Below are 15662 nucleotides of genomic sequence, written 5' to 3'. Positions count from 1 at the left end.
ATTATGTGTATTCTACTACAAAAATTAAAAAATAGAGAAATAAATTTTAAAAAGAAAATCAGTTAATAAATCTGTCTTAATGCCTTTTAACTTATTTTTGTGATCATCTTTCCATGTGAGATATATATATATATACCTCTATGAATATTCCAGATTACTATATAGTGTTCTTGGAGTGACCTATCTTAACTTACTTAACGTAAGAAAGTTGTTTTTATGGAAGTAACCTGCGAGTGCTTGGCTAATGGGAGGGGCCGGTAAAGAGCAGAAATATAGTACCACAGAGGAGAGGGGAATATTAACAGAGCAAAGGTCCTGAAAGAAGCAAGAAGGGATGGCATTCGGGGCTCAGGTAATAGGCTGGCCTTAAATATGGGGAAAAATGGATACCACAGCCTCTGAGGAAAGGACATGAAGATGCACATGCCTGTATTTGCATATATAAGGAAGAGTTGGGGCAGTTGAAGGAAGTCAAGGGACTGGACACCTCAATGAAGTCAAAGAGGTGGAGGGAGTACGGAATGGGGCAGCTGGAAGGATACATAGTGATGCTAAGAGAATGGTACACTAAAGGTTAAAATTTCTGAGGTGAAAAAGTACCAATTGGACAAGAATTTGGGTGGAGGGTTGGGAGCAAACAGCTATGGTTTAGTTGGAGGTGAACTTATTAAAAAGGTCCAGTGGATTTTGAGGCCAGATTTACGGTCAGATGATCCAGGATGGTGCCATTGCCAAAGGTTACGACAAGAGTTGGGGAGGAAGGGAGATAGAGGAGATGCGGAGCCAGGTCCTCAGTTCCTCAAGAAATGAATGAAGTCACGGGAGCTGGATAGAGAGCAGTGCTGAGAAAGGGTGGAAGGTGATTTACCACATTTGGCCTTAAAGTGGGTGATGACACATGCCTTTCAATGCAGTGTCCCATACAGAAGAGCGAGAGAGCGGTCAGCCAAAAGGTCAAGGGCTTTATTAACCATGGATTCCCTGGGGTGCAGAGGAAAAGAATGGGGGGAATTAACAGAGGACCAGAAGTGAAAATGTTAAGAAGGCATGAAAACACAAGATACGATATATGGGGGTAAGGGAGGTGGGTGCGAGAGGTCTTGTTGACACAGTTAGATGGTCGAAGAAGTAGGAGGTCACAGGGTTATGGACATTGGTGGATGGCCAGGCTTGAACAAAGGAAAGAGAAAGACTGCAGGACCCAGGTCCAGTTTCAGAAAAGTGGTAAGAAATGCTATTAAATTTGCAGAGAGATAGCATGCTATGAGACTTCTAGTTCTCAGAGCACCTTCTCCAAATTCTTTACCATGATTTCTTTTCCTCCATAACACATTTGTCACACACTATACTATTTCCTTATTTATCTATTTCTAGTTGGTCTCCTCCAATAGAATACAAAGCTCCCTGAGGGCAGGAATGCTGTCTGTTTTGTTCACTGCTCTATCTACCGGCACCTAGATGATATCTGCATACAGTAACACCTCAATAAATCACACTTGTTTTTTGTTTTTTTTAAAAGATTTTATTTATTTGACAGAGACACAGCAAGAGAGGAAACACAAGCAGGGGGAGTGGCAGAGGGAGAAGCAGGCTTCCCGCTGAGCAGGGAGCCCCATGTGGGGCTTGATCCCAGGACCCTGGGATCACGACCTGAGCCAAAGGCAGACGCTTAACGACTGAGCCACCCAGGTGCTCCAATAAATCACACTTGTTGAATGAATGAATAAATGAGTGAATGAATAAATGATAAAGCCCAGTTAGGATAAGGATATCCCAGGAGGTTTGCTAAAACTGCAGTGAGGGTCTCCCTCAGGAAGGAGCCCTCTTACGGGGTTCAGTCTTAGAGGGACAGAAAATGTATGCCAGGGCCTCCTCCCAGGCTGTTTCTGTTCTTTTGTTCATTTTCCCCTTCTTCATATGACTACTCCTTCTGATCCTACAAGACTCAACTTGCGTTAGTGTCTTTTAGAAACCCCCTGATGTCTCTCCTCTTCTATCCAGGATAGCTACCCCCTCGTGGGTGCTCTCAAGGCACCCAGTGGTTTTTCTCTTCATATTATGCTTACTCTACTATATGATAACTATTTATGTGTCAGTATCCCCTACTAGATTGAGCAAGCACGGCTTATCTCAAACACACAGGAGGGCGTCTATAAACGTTTGCTGGATATATAAATGGAAAAGTACTGCACATGTGAATCAGGTCAGTAAGAGCCTATTTTTTTTCCTTCTTTGAAGCTCAATTTTGTCATACACAAATTTGCACTTTGGCCCACTGAGCAAGGGGACTTCTGCTGCAAGGGCAACCAGGTAGGAAACAGATCAGCTCTCAACACCAAAGATAAGTTGGAGTCTTTATGTTTAAGATAAGAGAGGGGTCCACTGTCTTTCGTGTGCCCATTCTCCTGCCCATCCGACACGGGCAAGCCTGTCTTGCCAGCCGGTGATGCTGCCCAGCTGACAAAATGAAAGAGCACCCCGGGAACATTTTAAAAATGTCTGATTTGGTCTGAAGCGCAGCCTGGATTTTTACAGCTCTTCAGAGGACTCTATTGCACAGCCAGGGTTGAGAATCTCTACCCCCAGCAACCTGACATTTTCTCCTGGCCCGTGGCGCTGTCCAAGGTAGCCGCTCCTCCAGCACGTCTTCACCCCAGTGTCCTCCCAGGCCGGTCATGGGCAAGGGTCAGTGGTTGTTTGAACCACCCAGTGGAAGGGCGCTGCACCTTGGGGCAGTACCCGAAGCCAAACCACACAGTTAATTGTACTGGAGGAAAGCACAACTTAGTGTTCAATCTAAATAAAATGGTGCTGTCCAAGAGCCCCCTCGTGGCTATTGAAATTTAAATTAATCCAAATTTTTAAAATTTTAATTAAAAATTCAGTTCCTCAGTTGCACATTCAAGTGCTCAATAGAGACTGGCTACTGTATTGCACAGTGCGGAAACAGAACATTTCCATTACCGTAGAAAGTTCTATGGCAAATGCTAACGACAACAAAGCCCTTTCTTCTGAAAATAACCTGTGGCTATATTCATTTTCTGCTAATCATGGGCAAAATGGTTCGCAGAGGGTAAACAAACTGAACTTCAGGTCATTCCTTCTCAGCAGCCACACCTTGATGAGTGAGAGTGGCCCTTTATACCCCTTTTCCAGAATGAGAATGAAGACAGGAATTCTATGCTCTCATCAACAAAGTTCTTCTGAATAGTTCCATATATGTATTAGGGCAGGAGTGGCTTTCCAACTTTTTTGACCGTGACTGACAGTAAACAAAAATACTTTATATCACAATCCAGGGCCACCTGGGTGGCTCAGGTAAGTGTCTGCCTTCGGCTCAGGTCATTATCCCAGGGTCCTGGGATCGAGCCCCGCATCGGTCTCCCTGCTCAGCGGGAAGCCTGCTTCTCCCTCTCCCACTCCCCCTGCCTGTGTTCCCTCTCTCGCTGTGTCTCTCTCTGTCAGATAAATAAATAAAATCTTTAAAAAAAAATACTTTATATCACAATCAAATATACATGTACATATGTATATAATTGAAATGTTTTACAAATCAATATTTTTCCTTACTATGAATTCTGCACTTGGATATTTTCTTTATTATTCTATTATATTGTAATTTCTGTTTCATTAGAAAAATTAATCTACTTCACTGTTTTCATAGCCCTGGTGACCTACAATTTGAAAAACCACTATCTTAAGATATAAGTTGGACACACAAAACTGCGGCTCCCCTTCACACATCAGAGTTAATAAACAGCTAGATAATAATTAATAGCTAACATTTATTGGGCACTTATTGTCTGCCAGGCACTGTGTTAAATGTCTTCTATTCATTACCTTATTCAAGTTTCATAATAACCCCACGGAATAGGTGTCTGAGAACTGGAAAGGTCTGGGATTTTATGCTATGTGCACAAGTCATCCTGCCACAGTTTCATGGAGGCTGGCGGAAGACCCAGGGCTCCTGGGACAGGGAAAAGGACTTTTTTACTCTCGGCAATAGCAGTAGCCAGAGTATTTGCATTTTCAGTAAGAGTTCCTCCAGCTCCAATGCCTGCAGGTGTCACAAAGAGGGCCACGTGACACCTGCACACACAGTCCCTGGAGAGGGACTCCGACCTGGGGCAACTCACATCTGTTATACTAGATGGAAGCGTGCCTGCCCCTTGCTTCTGAGGACAACACTACCTCTATCATCCAAGACTGTTTACTACACAAACATGCTTGAAAAGACAGCCCAGGACAAAAGTGCAGCCGGTGCCTCTCTTTGTAAAGACGGGTCAAAATGCATGGGACGCACGGAGAATTGCCTCCCACCAATAGGTACCACAGTACCTATAACAGCTGGAAAAGGATTAAGTAACTTACTCAAGGTTACACAGCTAGTGAGCCAGGTCTGTAAGACACCTAAGCATATGCTGAGGACACCTTCTTTCACAGCCAATGGATAGTGCCATAGGAAGAGGGAAGATATTAGTCACTCATTTAGTCATTCAGATGTGAAATCTGCTCCTACAGGGAACAATTCACTATATACAATTTGTAATAGGCCATTTTCCCCCACATTTTCTTCAAGGATGCCATAAGAAGAGTATCACATGAACGGGGATTGATAAACTTATCCTATACAGAACCAGAGAGTGGAGATTTTCAGCGTCATGGGCCAGATGGGCTGTTGGAACTACTTGACCCTATGGTGGTAATGCAGAAGCAGTCACAGGGAATATGCAACCAATGGACAGGGCTGTGTTCCAATAAAACTTTATTTACAAAATAGTTTGCCAACCTCCCTCCCCAGACAATCCCGTGTGATACAAAAAATTTACATAATATAATTTCTACAGGCAAAGAAACAATGATTTAACTGGAAAGACAAGGTAAATGTGCCACAAGCAAGCAAACCAGGCGATACCTGAACCTGAAATGAGCCTAGGTTCAACATCAGAGTCCTGTGAAGTCAGCCTGGATAGACAATATGTCAACTGGTGTAAAATATTCATAGGCTAAAAGTAGAATGGAGTCTACACACCATCTTTCTGTGATGACTGTGGTCATGCAAAGACTCTAAGAAATAAATTATCTAACTTCCTAAGGTTTTTTCTAGCTCTTAGAAACGCTCAGCAGTTATCATCCAGAACAATCCTCTTTCATTTCCCATGTGATGAAATGAGTTAAAACCTGTGTTATGAATAAGGAGGAAGTAACAGTGAAGAAAAAAAAGTTACTCTGGGCGAGGGACCATGCTAAGGATGGCACAAATATTGTCCAATAGCTAATAAAGAACACCATTGCTGAACTGCCAAATTTATGGCCCTGTAAGTAAACGCTCACTTTGTTCAATGGCCTGATCTTTTTTTTTTTTAAAGATTTTATTTACTTATTTGAGAGAGAGAGTGAGAGAGAGAAAGAGCACAAGAGGGGGGAGCGGGAGAGGGAGAAGCAGACTCCCCGCCGAGCAGGGAGCCCGATGCGGGACTCGATCCTGAGACTCCAGGATCATGACCTGAGCCGAAGGCAGTCGCTTAACCAACTGAGCCACCCAGGCGCCCTTCAGTGGCCTGATCTTAAAAGATCACCATGTGCCACTATTTGATCACAACGGTATCCTTTCCCCAAATCAGTCAATGGAAAAACTTTGTCTTTATTTTTACATGCATACATAGAAAATCAAAATTTGGGTATACAAATGGCAACCCACCCCTTTTCATATACATCAATTTTTATGTCACATATAAGCTCAAATTAAAATGGAAAAACACCAATCAAATGTCACAGAAAAAAGAATCAGCTTATTCAGGAACAATTCTATTAGCTGTTAAAATTATAGGGTGACAAATATTGTTCTTGTGAACACTGTGCTGTCACTGACAAGACTGGAAAATTTTTCAAAATGACGTAAGTCTAGGGCATGTGGGAACATAATACCACAAGAAAGAAAAACTGTCACCCGTAAGTTAATATGCCTGCCACTGCATGTAGGTATATTTTAGTTACTAGTGTTTCTATGTAAATACATTTCAAGTTTTAGTGAAAAGTAGAATTTAGGAATGCCAGGAGATATATTTCCACTAGAAATTCCAGGACAATTACATTACAGAATTCTAATTCTAATTTACAAACACTCCAAGTGCAGTAAAAAATAATATTTCTGTAAATGCTTCATAATGGTATCAGTATTTCTTAATTTTAACACCTTTCACTCATGAATCAATAGAATGAAAGATAATCTGAAAGACTGTTTTATTAATCAGACCAGTTTAAATACTATAATGTCCATTTTGGCTATGTACAGTTTTTTTCTTTTTTTTGTTTTTGTTTGTCTTTTGCTTTTGTTTTTTGTTTTTAAAGACTGTATTTATTTATTTGAGAGAGAGCATGAGTGGGGGTGGGGTGGAGCAGAAGGAGAGGGCGAAGCAGGCTCCCCGCCGAGCAGGGAGCCTAACGTGGGGCTCCGTCCCAAGACCCCGAGATCATGACCTGAGCCGAAGGCAGCTGCTTCACGACTGAGCCACCCAGGTGCCTCTGTTTTTTGCTTTTAAAGGGGGCTCCATACCCAGTGTGGAGCCCCACACAGGGCTTGAACTCATGAGCCTGAGATCAAGACCTGAGCTGAGATCAAGAGCCGGACACTTAACCAACTGAGCCACCCAGAAGCCCTTTTTTTTTTTTTAAGGTAATCTCTACCCTCAACATGGGGCTTGAACTCACAACCCCCAGATGAAACATTACATGCTCTACCAACTGAGCCATCCAGGTGCCCCTCGGCTATATACAGTTTTAATTCTGCTTTAAAACTTCCAATTATTACCATTTAAAATATTTATTTGGCAGCTAAGTCATTATAAGTGTAAAAAAAAACAGGAAGAAGTCTATTTTGTTAATAAATGAAATGTTTGATGAACAGGAAGGCTATGCTATTTTTGGAGACATTTATGTTTACATTCAGTTGAAAACTATTATAATTTATTATGATTACTGCAGAGTTCAATAACACCATTTAAACTACAGGCTAATTTCCTCTACTGCCATAGTTAATCACAATTGCTTCTTAAGCTTTGTCTACACTTGCCTAAAAGTATTAGACGACTTTCAACACTTTTCCAAAGACACTTCACTGGACTCCTTTGTACTCCTCGGGTAAAGTCTGTACCACTGTCTCCAGAGGTGGACACCTCTGCAGCCTTGAACGAAATCTGAATGTCTCAAGGACGTACTGTAGTTTTTAAAGAAGAAAAGTAACCATGATGACAAGCTGTTGCCTCTTCTATTCTACCTGACGAAGTCTATGGACATGTGATCACTTTTATTTAGTTGGACCTTTAGGGAAAACTGAAATCTACTTCCAAAATGAATTTGGTTTTACTTTCTAGATTGCACTAGGGGAGGAAAAAAAAAAAAAGATTTCCAGCCTCAATTTTAAGACCCTCCTTGTACATAAAATTCTTTTTTTTTTAAAAGATTTTATTTATTTATTTGACAGAGAGAGAGAGAGCACAAGCAGGGGGAGCCGCAGACAGAGGAAGAGGGAGAAGCAGGCTTCCCGCTGAGCAGGGAGCCTGATGCGGGACTTGATCCCAGGGTCCTGGGATCATGACCTGAGCTGAAGCCAGACGTTTAACCAACTAAGCCATCCAGGCGCCCCTGTACATAAAATTCTTTAAAAACATTGTTTTCCATTTATTATATTAAAAATTAAATCAAAAGGTACAAAATTCCAGTTATAAAAAAGTCTTGGGGATATAATGTAGCATGGTGACTATAGTTAATAATACTGTATTGTGTATTTGAAGGTTGCTAGGAGAGTGGATCTCAAAAGTTCTCATCATAAGAAAAAAATTTGGAACTATGTGTGGTGAGGGATGTTAACTGGACTGATTTAGTCCTTTTGCAATATATGCAAATATCTAATCATTATGTTGTACATCTGGAACTAATACAATGTTATATGTCAATTACATATTAAAATACATACATATCATGAAGCACTTACAGGCAAAGAGTGATTGTGAAAGACAATTTAGAATGTAGTAAAAAGTGGGAGATTTATGGGATGGACCTTATCTATTTAGACCATTTGTGATGATTTACTACAAAGCAGTGTGCAGAAGTTAGCGAGTGGTTAGGAGGGAAGGAAGCCTGTACAATTTGTAGTCAGTCTCAGGGTCATTTGGGTTTCTTTGGTCCCCAGGCTTCCTGACCCAGGGCGTTCACTTTCAGAGGCCAGAGGCTGGCAGCTGCGAGGTCTCTCCTAGCCTAAATATAATGCAGTGACTCCTCTCTCAACCCATCAGGACTCATCTTACACAGAAAACAGCTGTGGTCTGCTCGTTTCTACACTTGTGCAAGGCTCTACCATGAGCCTCACAGGTCTGCAGGGGTCCCTCTGTGTATCACTGTCACACTGCAATGTGGAAGGTGAGGTGGCTGAACTCGTGGGATCTGGCACCAGACTGCCTGGAGCTCAGATCCTGCCCCTCTGACTTCCTGGGACGGAGGTACTGTGGGATTGTGGCAGGGCTCACAGGAACTGTCGGCAGAAACAAAATAATCCATATAAAGCACTCAGTGGGGAGCCCTTGGGAAGTACTCAATGATTTGCGGGTTATTATTAGTGATTACACAGGTCTTAGATCAGTGTTTCCCCAAAGTGGGTCCCAAGCCTAGTTTCAGAGGCAGTATTTTATATCATGATCTAAGAGACATATATACACTTATATAATAATACTACAAATAATGACCCTGATTATAAAGTCCTCACTATCTATGGACTGGGCAGTGCAGAGTCAGGATGTGAACCCAAGGGTCCTGTTAATGTAGTGCTTTTAATCACCAACCTCCGTGTAGCCTTGTATTTGCCATACATGGGAGAACCAAAAATTTCATCAATCACTACCAGCCCCCACTAAGAGGGATGCATAGGGAGAATTCCTATTCTACTATATATTCCATTTCATTAAACAAAAAAACAAACAAACAAAAAAACACTGACCCTAACCTTTTAAATCAATTCCATGACTCAGGATACATGGTTTGAAAAATACTGTAAGGGTTGTATGAAAAATTTTTGAAAACATAATAAAAAAGTTAAACAAGTATATGTATCTCCTCTTAGAGGCTTTACCATGTTATTGTGTAAATCTCAAAAAAAAAAAAAAAGGATTATATGGAACATTTCTTAAATTTATGCAAGCATCCCCAAGTGGCTTCAGCCACTCCTTGAGGCAGGGGTACTCATTTGTCAGATTTTTCACAGGGTTTCTGTGACTGTTAGAGAGGAATGAGGATTGGAAGGGGGAATGATTGTGCATCACCCCCACCTTCTACCTCTCTTCAAATATCCCTCCCCCTGAAGAATTTTAAAGTGCAGAAGCTGACTTTAAGAATAAATGATTCTAGGGGCGCCTGAGTGGCTCAGTTGGTTAAGCGACTGCCTTCAGCTCAGGTCATGATCCTGGAGTCCCGGGATCGAGTCCCTCATTGGGCTCCCTGCTCAGCAGGAAGTCTGCTTCTCCCTCTGACGCTCCCCCATCTCATGCTCTCTCTGTCTCTATCTCATTCTCTCTCTCAAATTAAAAAAAAAAAATCTTTAAAAAAAAAAAGAATAAATGATTCTATAATGTGCAAGAGAGCCAAATTCAAGGAAGTTCAAGAACACAGACTCATGGGGCCAAGCATCTAAACAACTCTCGGCAATGTTTATTTTTGTGGCTAGCAAATATATATAAATTAAAAAGGGAAACTTTATTTTTAGAGTGGAATGGAACTTCAGCTTTAGAGTAAATGCTAGTGTTTTTTTGTAACAACAGGATGACAGAGTGAAATCTTAATTCCTGGTTCTATCAATGCCTATTTCCACTTTCTTCTAAAGACTAATTGCCATCAGGGGCACCTGGGTGGCTCAGTCACTTAAGTGTCCAACTCTTGATTTCAGCTCAGGTCATGATCTCAGGGTTGTGATATCGAGCCCCAAGTCGGGCTCTATGCTTAGTGCAGAGTCTGCTTGGGATTCTCTCTCTTCTTCTCCCACTGCCCACCCCCAATCATGCTGTCTAAATAAATAAATAAATAAATAAATAAATAAATAAATAAATAAATAAAATCTTAAAATAAAAAAAGAATTGCCATCAAATGTTATCTCTACAGGAAACAGGTAAAGACAATTTAGAGCTGCACTGTCCAGCATGATAGCCACTAGTCCCATGTGGCTATTTAAATTAATTAAAATTAAATAAAAATTAAAATTGAATCTCTCCATTGTAGCAGGCACATTTCAAGTGCTCAAAAGCCACATTTGGCTTGTGGCTAGCACCTTGGACAAATTATGGAACTACAGAAAGTTTTATTGGACAGCACTAATATAGAGAAAGGCCATTTACAGATGCTAAAAGAAAAATGCTAATTTCTTACTTGGTAAAAGAGTTCCAAACCCAACTCAACAGAGCTGGCTTGACTTAAACTGCAGTGAGGTTGATATTTGAAGGTCAGTGCCCAAAGATTACATTGTTATCTCAAACTATCATTCCAGCTGGCTTGTCTAAAATCTCTTTGCATTAAGACCTTCCATTGCCACAAGCTATCTTTCAAAATCCAACCCTGCCAGGAAATGATATTTGGTGATAACAACAACTTGTTAAAGTTCTACTAACTTATAAGCTAGTTTGAAAGTACTTAGAACAATCTATGAAAAACCATCAGGACACAAGTCACCATCAGATCCAGGAAGAAAAGTCTGCAGTTAAAATAAGTAGGGATGCATTTCTGTTGCTAACCTTAGGATAAGGAAAACATTTATTACCCACCGGACTGTGTTCCTAGCCTTGTCATGAGTGTAGACCCAGATTCAGTAACACTTGGGTGTTTGTATCACATTTTTGAGAACTTTAGCACAAATCTTATTTGAGCCTCACAGAACCTAATTAGCACTGTAGTGTGGATTCTGAGTGCTACATATTCTTCTGGTGGAGGGGAAAACTGAGAGGTAATACATTATCCTGTCAGTGTCTGTCTTGCTTAATTGGTTACTGAAATGATCCCTAGTGGCCAGATTATAGTGAAAGCAAATGGCTAAAATTGCAGGGGCCAGCTAGCTTTTCCTCTTTCATGACTGCAGGCTGCCTTGCTAATCTAGCCATTGTACTGCAGAGGTGTGCTTAGGTCACAGGGGAAACAAAGCAGGGGCACAGACAAGAGTGTAAAGCAAAGTGCTGTCCCTGTTGATGATCACACAGCGGGTAAAGTAAGCACAGAAACCCCTGCAAGGTCATTGTACGCATGATGGTGGTAGTTCTAGAACAAAGCCTAAACATTAGGCATTACTGTGTTCATACAAAAAATTATTCCATAGAGCAAACTATTTCCTCCACAAAGCAATCTGTAAAAGGCATTTGATGAGAAATATGTGAATTAAGCAATTGCCATAAAGGCACTTTAACATCAATTTAAATAATCCAAACAGATTGCCTTCTGCTAATGGCAGATTTAATAAACATGCACTTTCCAAATCCTTTAATGTGTTTGTTCAATGTCATAACATCTACCAAGTAGTTATCATTGTTAGCAAAATTTCTTTATCCTTTTATTTACCACGTCCAGTTTTTGAGCTTCCAACTTGGGGAGCTCACAAAACATTTACCAAATAATGTATAAATGAAGGACACACCATTAAAATTCCTATGCTATGCTTTGAAGATTAAACTCACATTTCTATTTAAGAGATGACAGCTATAGCTAATCTTAGAAACATGGTGTCTCTAGGACACATAGAAAAAGAAGTTTGGGATTTAATGCATGAGAGCTGAGACTAAAATTCTTTCATCTGCAAATGTCACATATATGAGCCTAACAATTTTTTCTCGAAAACTTTAAGTAGGTCAACTTATTAACTGCTACCACGGAGTTTATATATTCACATTCGCCTATCTTTTTGACGAACTGCAGCCCAGGATGGTGTTACAGCCCTGCATTATAAAAAAACTTGCCTTTGATTCAAGCAGAGAAATGAAGAAGCAGAAACTAATATTACTGTTTGGCTTCGTTACTGTAATGGATCCAGTACCTTTTTTTTTTTTTTTTTAACATATCATTAGTATTTCTGGTTCCCAAACAAGACCTCGCATGTAGTAAGTCAGAATGGGTCCACTGAAGGAAAGGCTTCCACCCCAACCGGCTATGTTCTCACATTTGCAGTCAAAATCCTGGCTCAGCCGTGAAAGACATTCTGGCCGGAATAAACCTGACAAAATCAGCGAAGTGTTCGGGATATAATAAAGTGCTCTGGAGGTAGGGGTGAACGGACAAGAGGGATGAGTAGAGAGAAAGGGAACATGAATTTCAAATGGGAAAAACACTCATTCTCTATTTGATTCATTAAAGGAGGAGAAAACCACTAAACGAGGTCTTTCTCCATAATCCAAAGCTAATCACTCTTTTATTGCAATGGATGACCAAACGGCCTCGGTAACCGCCCCGCCCTCCCCCACACACACCGCTGCCTCCGCGGAGAAACAGAAAACCCCACGTCTTTCTCAGCGTGCCCCCAGGAGAGGAAAGCAAGACTGTGCATTTAGAGTGGAGGGCGGTGCACAGGGCCAGGCAAGTTAGTGCCTCCTTCCCGGATCCCTCCTTTCCCGAGCCAGCCTGACTTGGCTAACGGTAAAGTGAACAGCGAGTGGCAGAGAGTCCGGGAGGCTAAATTTGGGGTCGCTTCCGACCAGAGTCCACCCGACAACAGAAGGCCGGGGTATCCGGATGGGGCGGTGGGTGGGGACACCTGTCAAAGGACCGGACGGAGCCGCAGCCGGCGGGCGGCGCAGGGGCTCGGCGGACAGCACTGCGGCGGCGGCGGCGGGGACCGAGGCGCGGCGGCTCGGCGCTCACGCGCGGGGGAGAGCCGGTGGGGACCATGGGGCGCTGTCGGACCCCCGCGCCTCGCCCGCGGGGGCTCGGGCGGGTGGACCCGCGCCCGGGGCGCTCCGGGGCTGGGGCAGAGCGGAGCGTGTCCCCCCCACACACATACAGCCGGGAGGACCCCGCCGCCCCGAGTCCCGCTGCAGCGCCCGCCGCCTCCGGTCTCCGCCTCCGGGCTGGGCGCGGAGCCGGGCCCGACGCCCCCTGGCTGCCCGGCGGCCCGGGCGGAGGAGGGGGCGCCGCGGACGCCGCGCCTACCTGCTCCGGTGCGGCGGGGCCGCGGTCGCCTCGCGGGGCCGTGACCTGCGGCGGCGGCAGCGGCGGCAGCGGCGGCGAGGAGGGCGCTTCCTTCAGGAAGGGGTGGGATCTGCTCGCTCGCCCGCCCCCGCCCGCCGCGCCGCGGCCCGCCCCCGACTTATTCTGGGGTCCCCGCCGTGAGGCCCTGAGAGCTGAGCCCCCCGGCACCCCCCGAGCCTCCAGCTGCCGGCACCCCTCGGGGCCCCTAATAGTTACCCGGGACTGGAGCCGCGTGGGGTCTGCCGAACCGCTTCTTTCCAAAGCCTTTGTGGACGCGTGTGCCTGGCGCTCCTCACCCAACAAAAGGAAGGACAGAATCTGGGATCCTCCGCCTGGTGGTTATTTATTCTTGACCTGTTGTAACCTTCTGGCTGGCTTCCTTCTGTCCACACACCTAGGGTTTTTGCACATAGCAGCTCAAAGTCATTTTCATGCCCACTGGCCGAATGTAGTTCTCCGCCACTCAGCGCTCTCCCGCGGTTTTCTGTCCTCGGGAAGAACAAACACCGGGCCAACTTCTGACCCTGGCGGGGCGCAGCGGACTCCAAGGCCGCCCTCCCAGCGCCAGCCTGCTCTCTTCCCCGTGTCTCCTCGGAGTCTGTGATAAAACTGTACTCATCGCAATCTAATAACTATACCCCCCCACCCGACCTCAGCCTACCAGTGGCACCACGTCAGTGACCTGGGGCAGCAGCGTGGAGCGATGCCATTTTTACCGCACGCGCCCTGTGGCCTTCTACTCCAAACGCAGCCTTGTGGGGCTCCCACAGTAGCACCTCCTTTATCAACCCGCCTTAGGACGACCGCAGTTCCTTTGGGGGGCCTGCGTACCACGCCCATCTCTTTTCATCCGTTGAAACATTCCAGAACGCTCCCTTCCCCACAACTCTTGCAATCCTTGCTTACCTATGTGTATATTGATTTATTGTCACTGTTTTCGCTTGGCTACTAGACGGTGAGCTTCTTGAGACCAGGGACCTTACCTGAAGGAATGCGAGTGTCATCTATCTAGTTAAAATAACAAAAACTTAATTCTAATCTAGAATCTCTTCAGAGATTCTGAGGAGACTAACTTTATCTTTCATCACACTCTCAGAGTGATCTGTGAGTCCCTCAAGGTTAAGACTTGCTTGAGTCCCATCCATGAATGAACCCCAGCTCCGATGTGAGGACCTCCTCACTCCACCCCCCTCTGTGCCATACATTTCTCTCTGCAATACCTGAAGGAACCCTCTAGCTAGACTTTCTTCCAGTCCATTCTTTTAAAAGTTCTGGATCCATCCAGTTTGTGATCCCCTCGACACTGTCTGCACGCCAGAATCACCAGTGAAGGCTTTAAGAAAAAGACAAATGCCTGGTTCCCCCTCAGATCCCCGAGTCAGAACCTGGGGTGGGGGGGGCTGGAAGAGGAGAGGTGGGATTCTGACCTGCCCATGACTAAGTCACTGCCTTTCTTGGAAAAAGGGTCCCGAATTTATAGAATGTCCTTACTTGTCCTTTTCTCCATGGAAAGATTGAGAACCCCTGTACTATGTTGAATTTATGTGAACATTTTCATTTTCACTTAGAGCCAGGCCCACTTTTGCTTAAGAAACCAACTTGAATTTGTAAGGATAGCAGGCTCAGCGCCATTTGTCAGCAGCATGAAATCACTGCCACCTTCATCTCCAAAATGTCCATCCAAATAAACCTGAAGTGTGAAATAAATTGTATTCCTGACAGTGATATTGACAGCTAAAATATTATGTTAAAATAGTGGCCATGAAGGAGAGCTGGTTGCTGTAAGCAGATCCATTAGATCTGTTAATGTCATGAGAGTTCTAGTGAAGCTTCAAGAGAACCGATAACAAACAAAACAAGTTTATCGGAGCGCCCGGGTGGCTCAGTCGGTTGAGCGTCTGCCTTTGGCTTAGGTCATGATCCCAGAGTCCTGGGATCGAGCCCCACGTCAGGCTCCCTGCTCAGTGGAGAGGCTGCTTCTCCCTCTCCCTCTGCCTGCTGCTCTGCCTACTTGTGCTCTATCTCTCTGTCAAATAAATAAATAAAATCTTCAAAAAACCCCCCAAAACACATAAGTTTATCTATGCTTTTATCTTTCTTTTATTGCTCTTGGAATCGCACCCATTAAAATGTGTTCACTGTGTACTCAATACAACCTTCAATATTTTAAATCATGTATGGGTGTAAGATCGAAATACTTTCCTAGAACTGGTTGTCTTTTTAAAAAATGTACATAGAGTCGTCCTGTAGTCTTAAATGATTTGTTGACAGTGTTCCAAAAACACTTCAGGCTTTGAGGAAAGGGCTAAGAACAGAAAGAACAGGGTTTAAGGCCTGGCAATAGATGCCAACCATAGACGTCGTGGGGCAGGATGGAGATCAATACTCAGAGACATAATCACTCTCCAGGACCACGATGAGGCACCATGATTTGGACACCGTGCTGCTCTACCAAA

At 43.9% G+C, this 15662-nt stretch overlaps 1 protein-coding gene across 1 annotated transcript in view; it reads right to left on the bottom strand.

Annotated features, from left to right (window-relative positions):
- The window catches only part of TMEM150C (transmembrane protein 150C), a 69712-nt gene extending 56496 nt beyond the window's left edge, over window positions 1-13216 (bottom strand). The window contains exon 1 of the mRNA XM_021702420.1: window positions 13168-13216. The gene's annotated coding sequence lies outside the window, so the exon portion shown is untranslated. The remainder of the gene's footprint in view (window positions 1-13167) is intronic.
- Window positions 13217-15662: the final 2446 nt, after the last annotated feature.

This window comes from Neomonachus schauinslandi, chromosome 2 (assembly GCF_002201575.2).
Source record: "Neomonachus schauinslandi chromosome 2, ASM220157v2, whole genome shotgun sequence".
Taxonomy (NCBI): Eukaryota; Metazoa; Chordata; class Mammalia; order Carnivora; family Phocidae; genus Neomonachus; species Neomonachus schauinslandi.
This window is presented reverse-complemented; position numbering and strand designations above follow the sequence as displayed.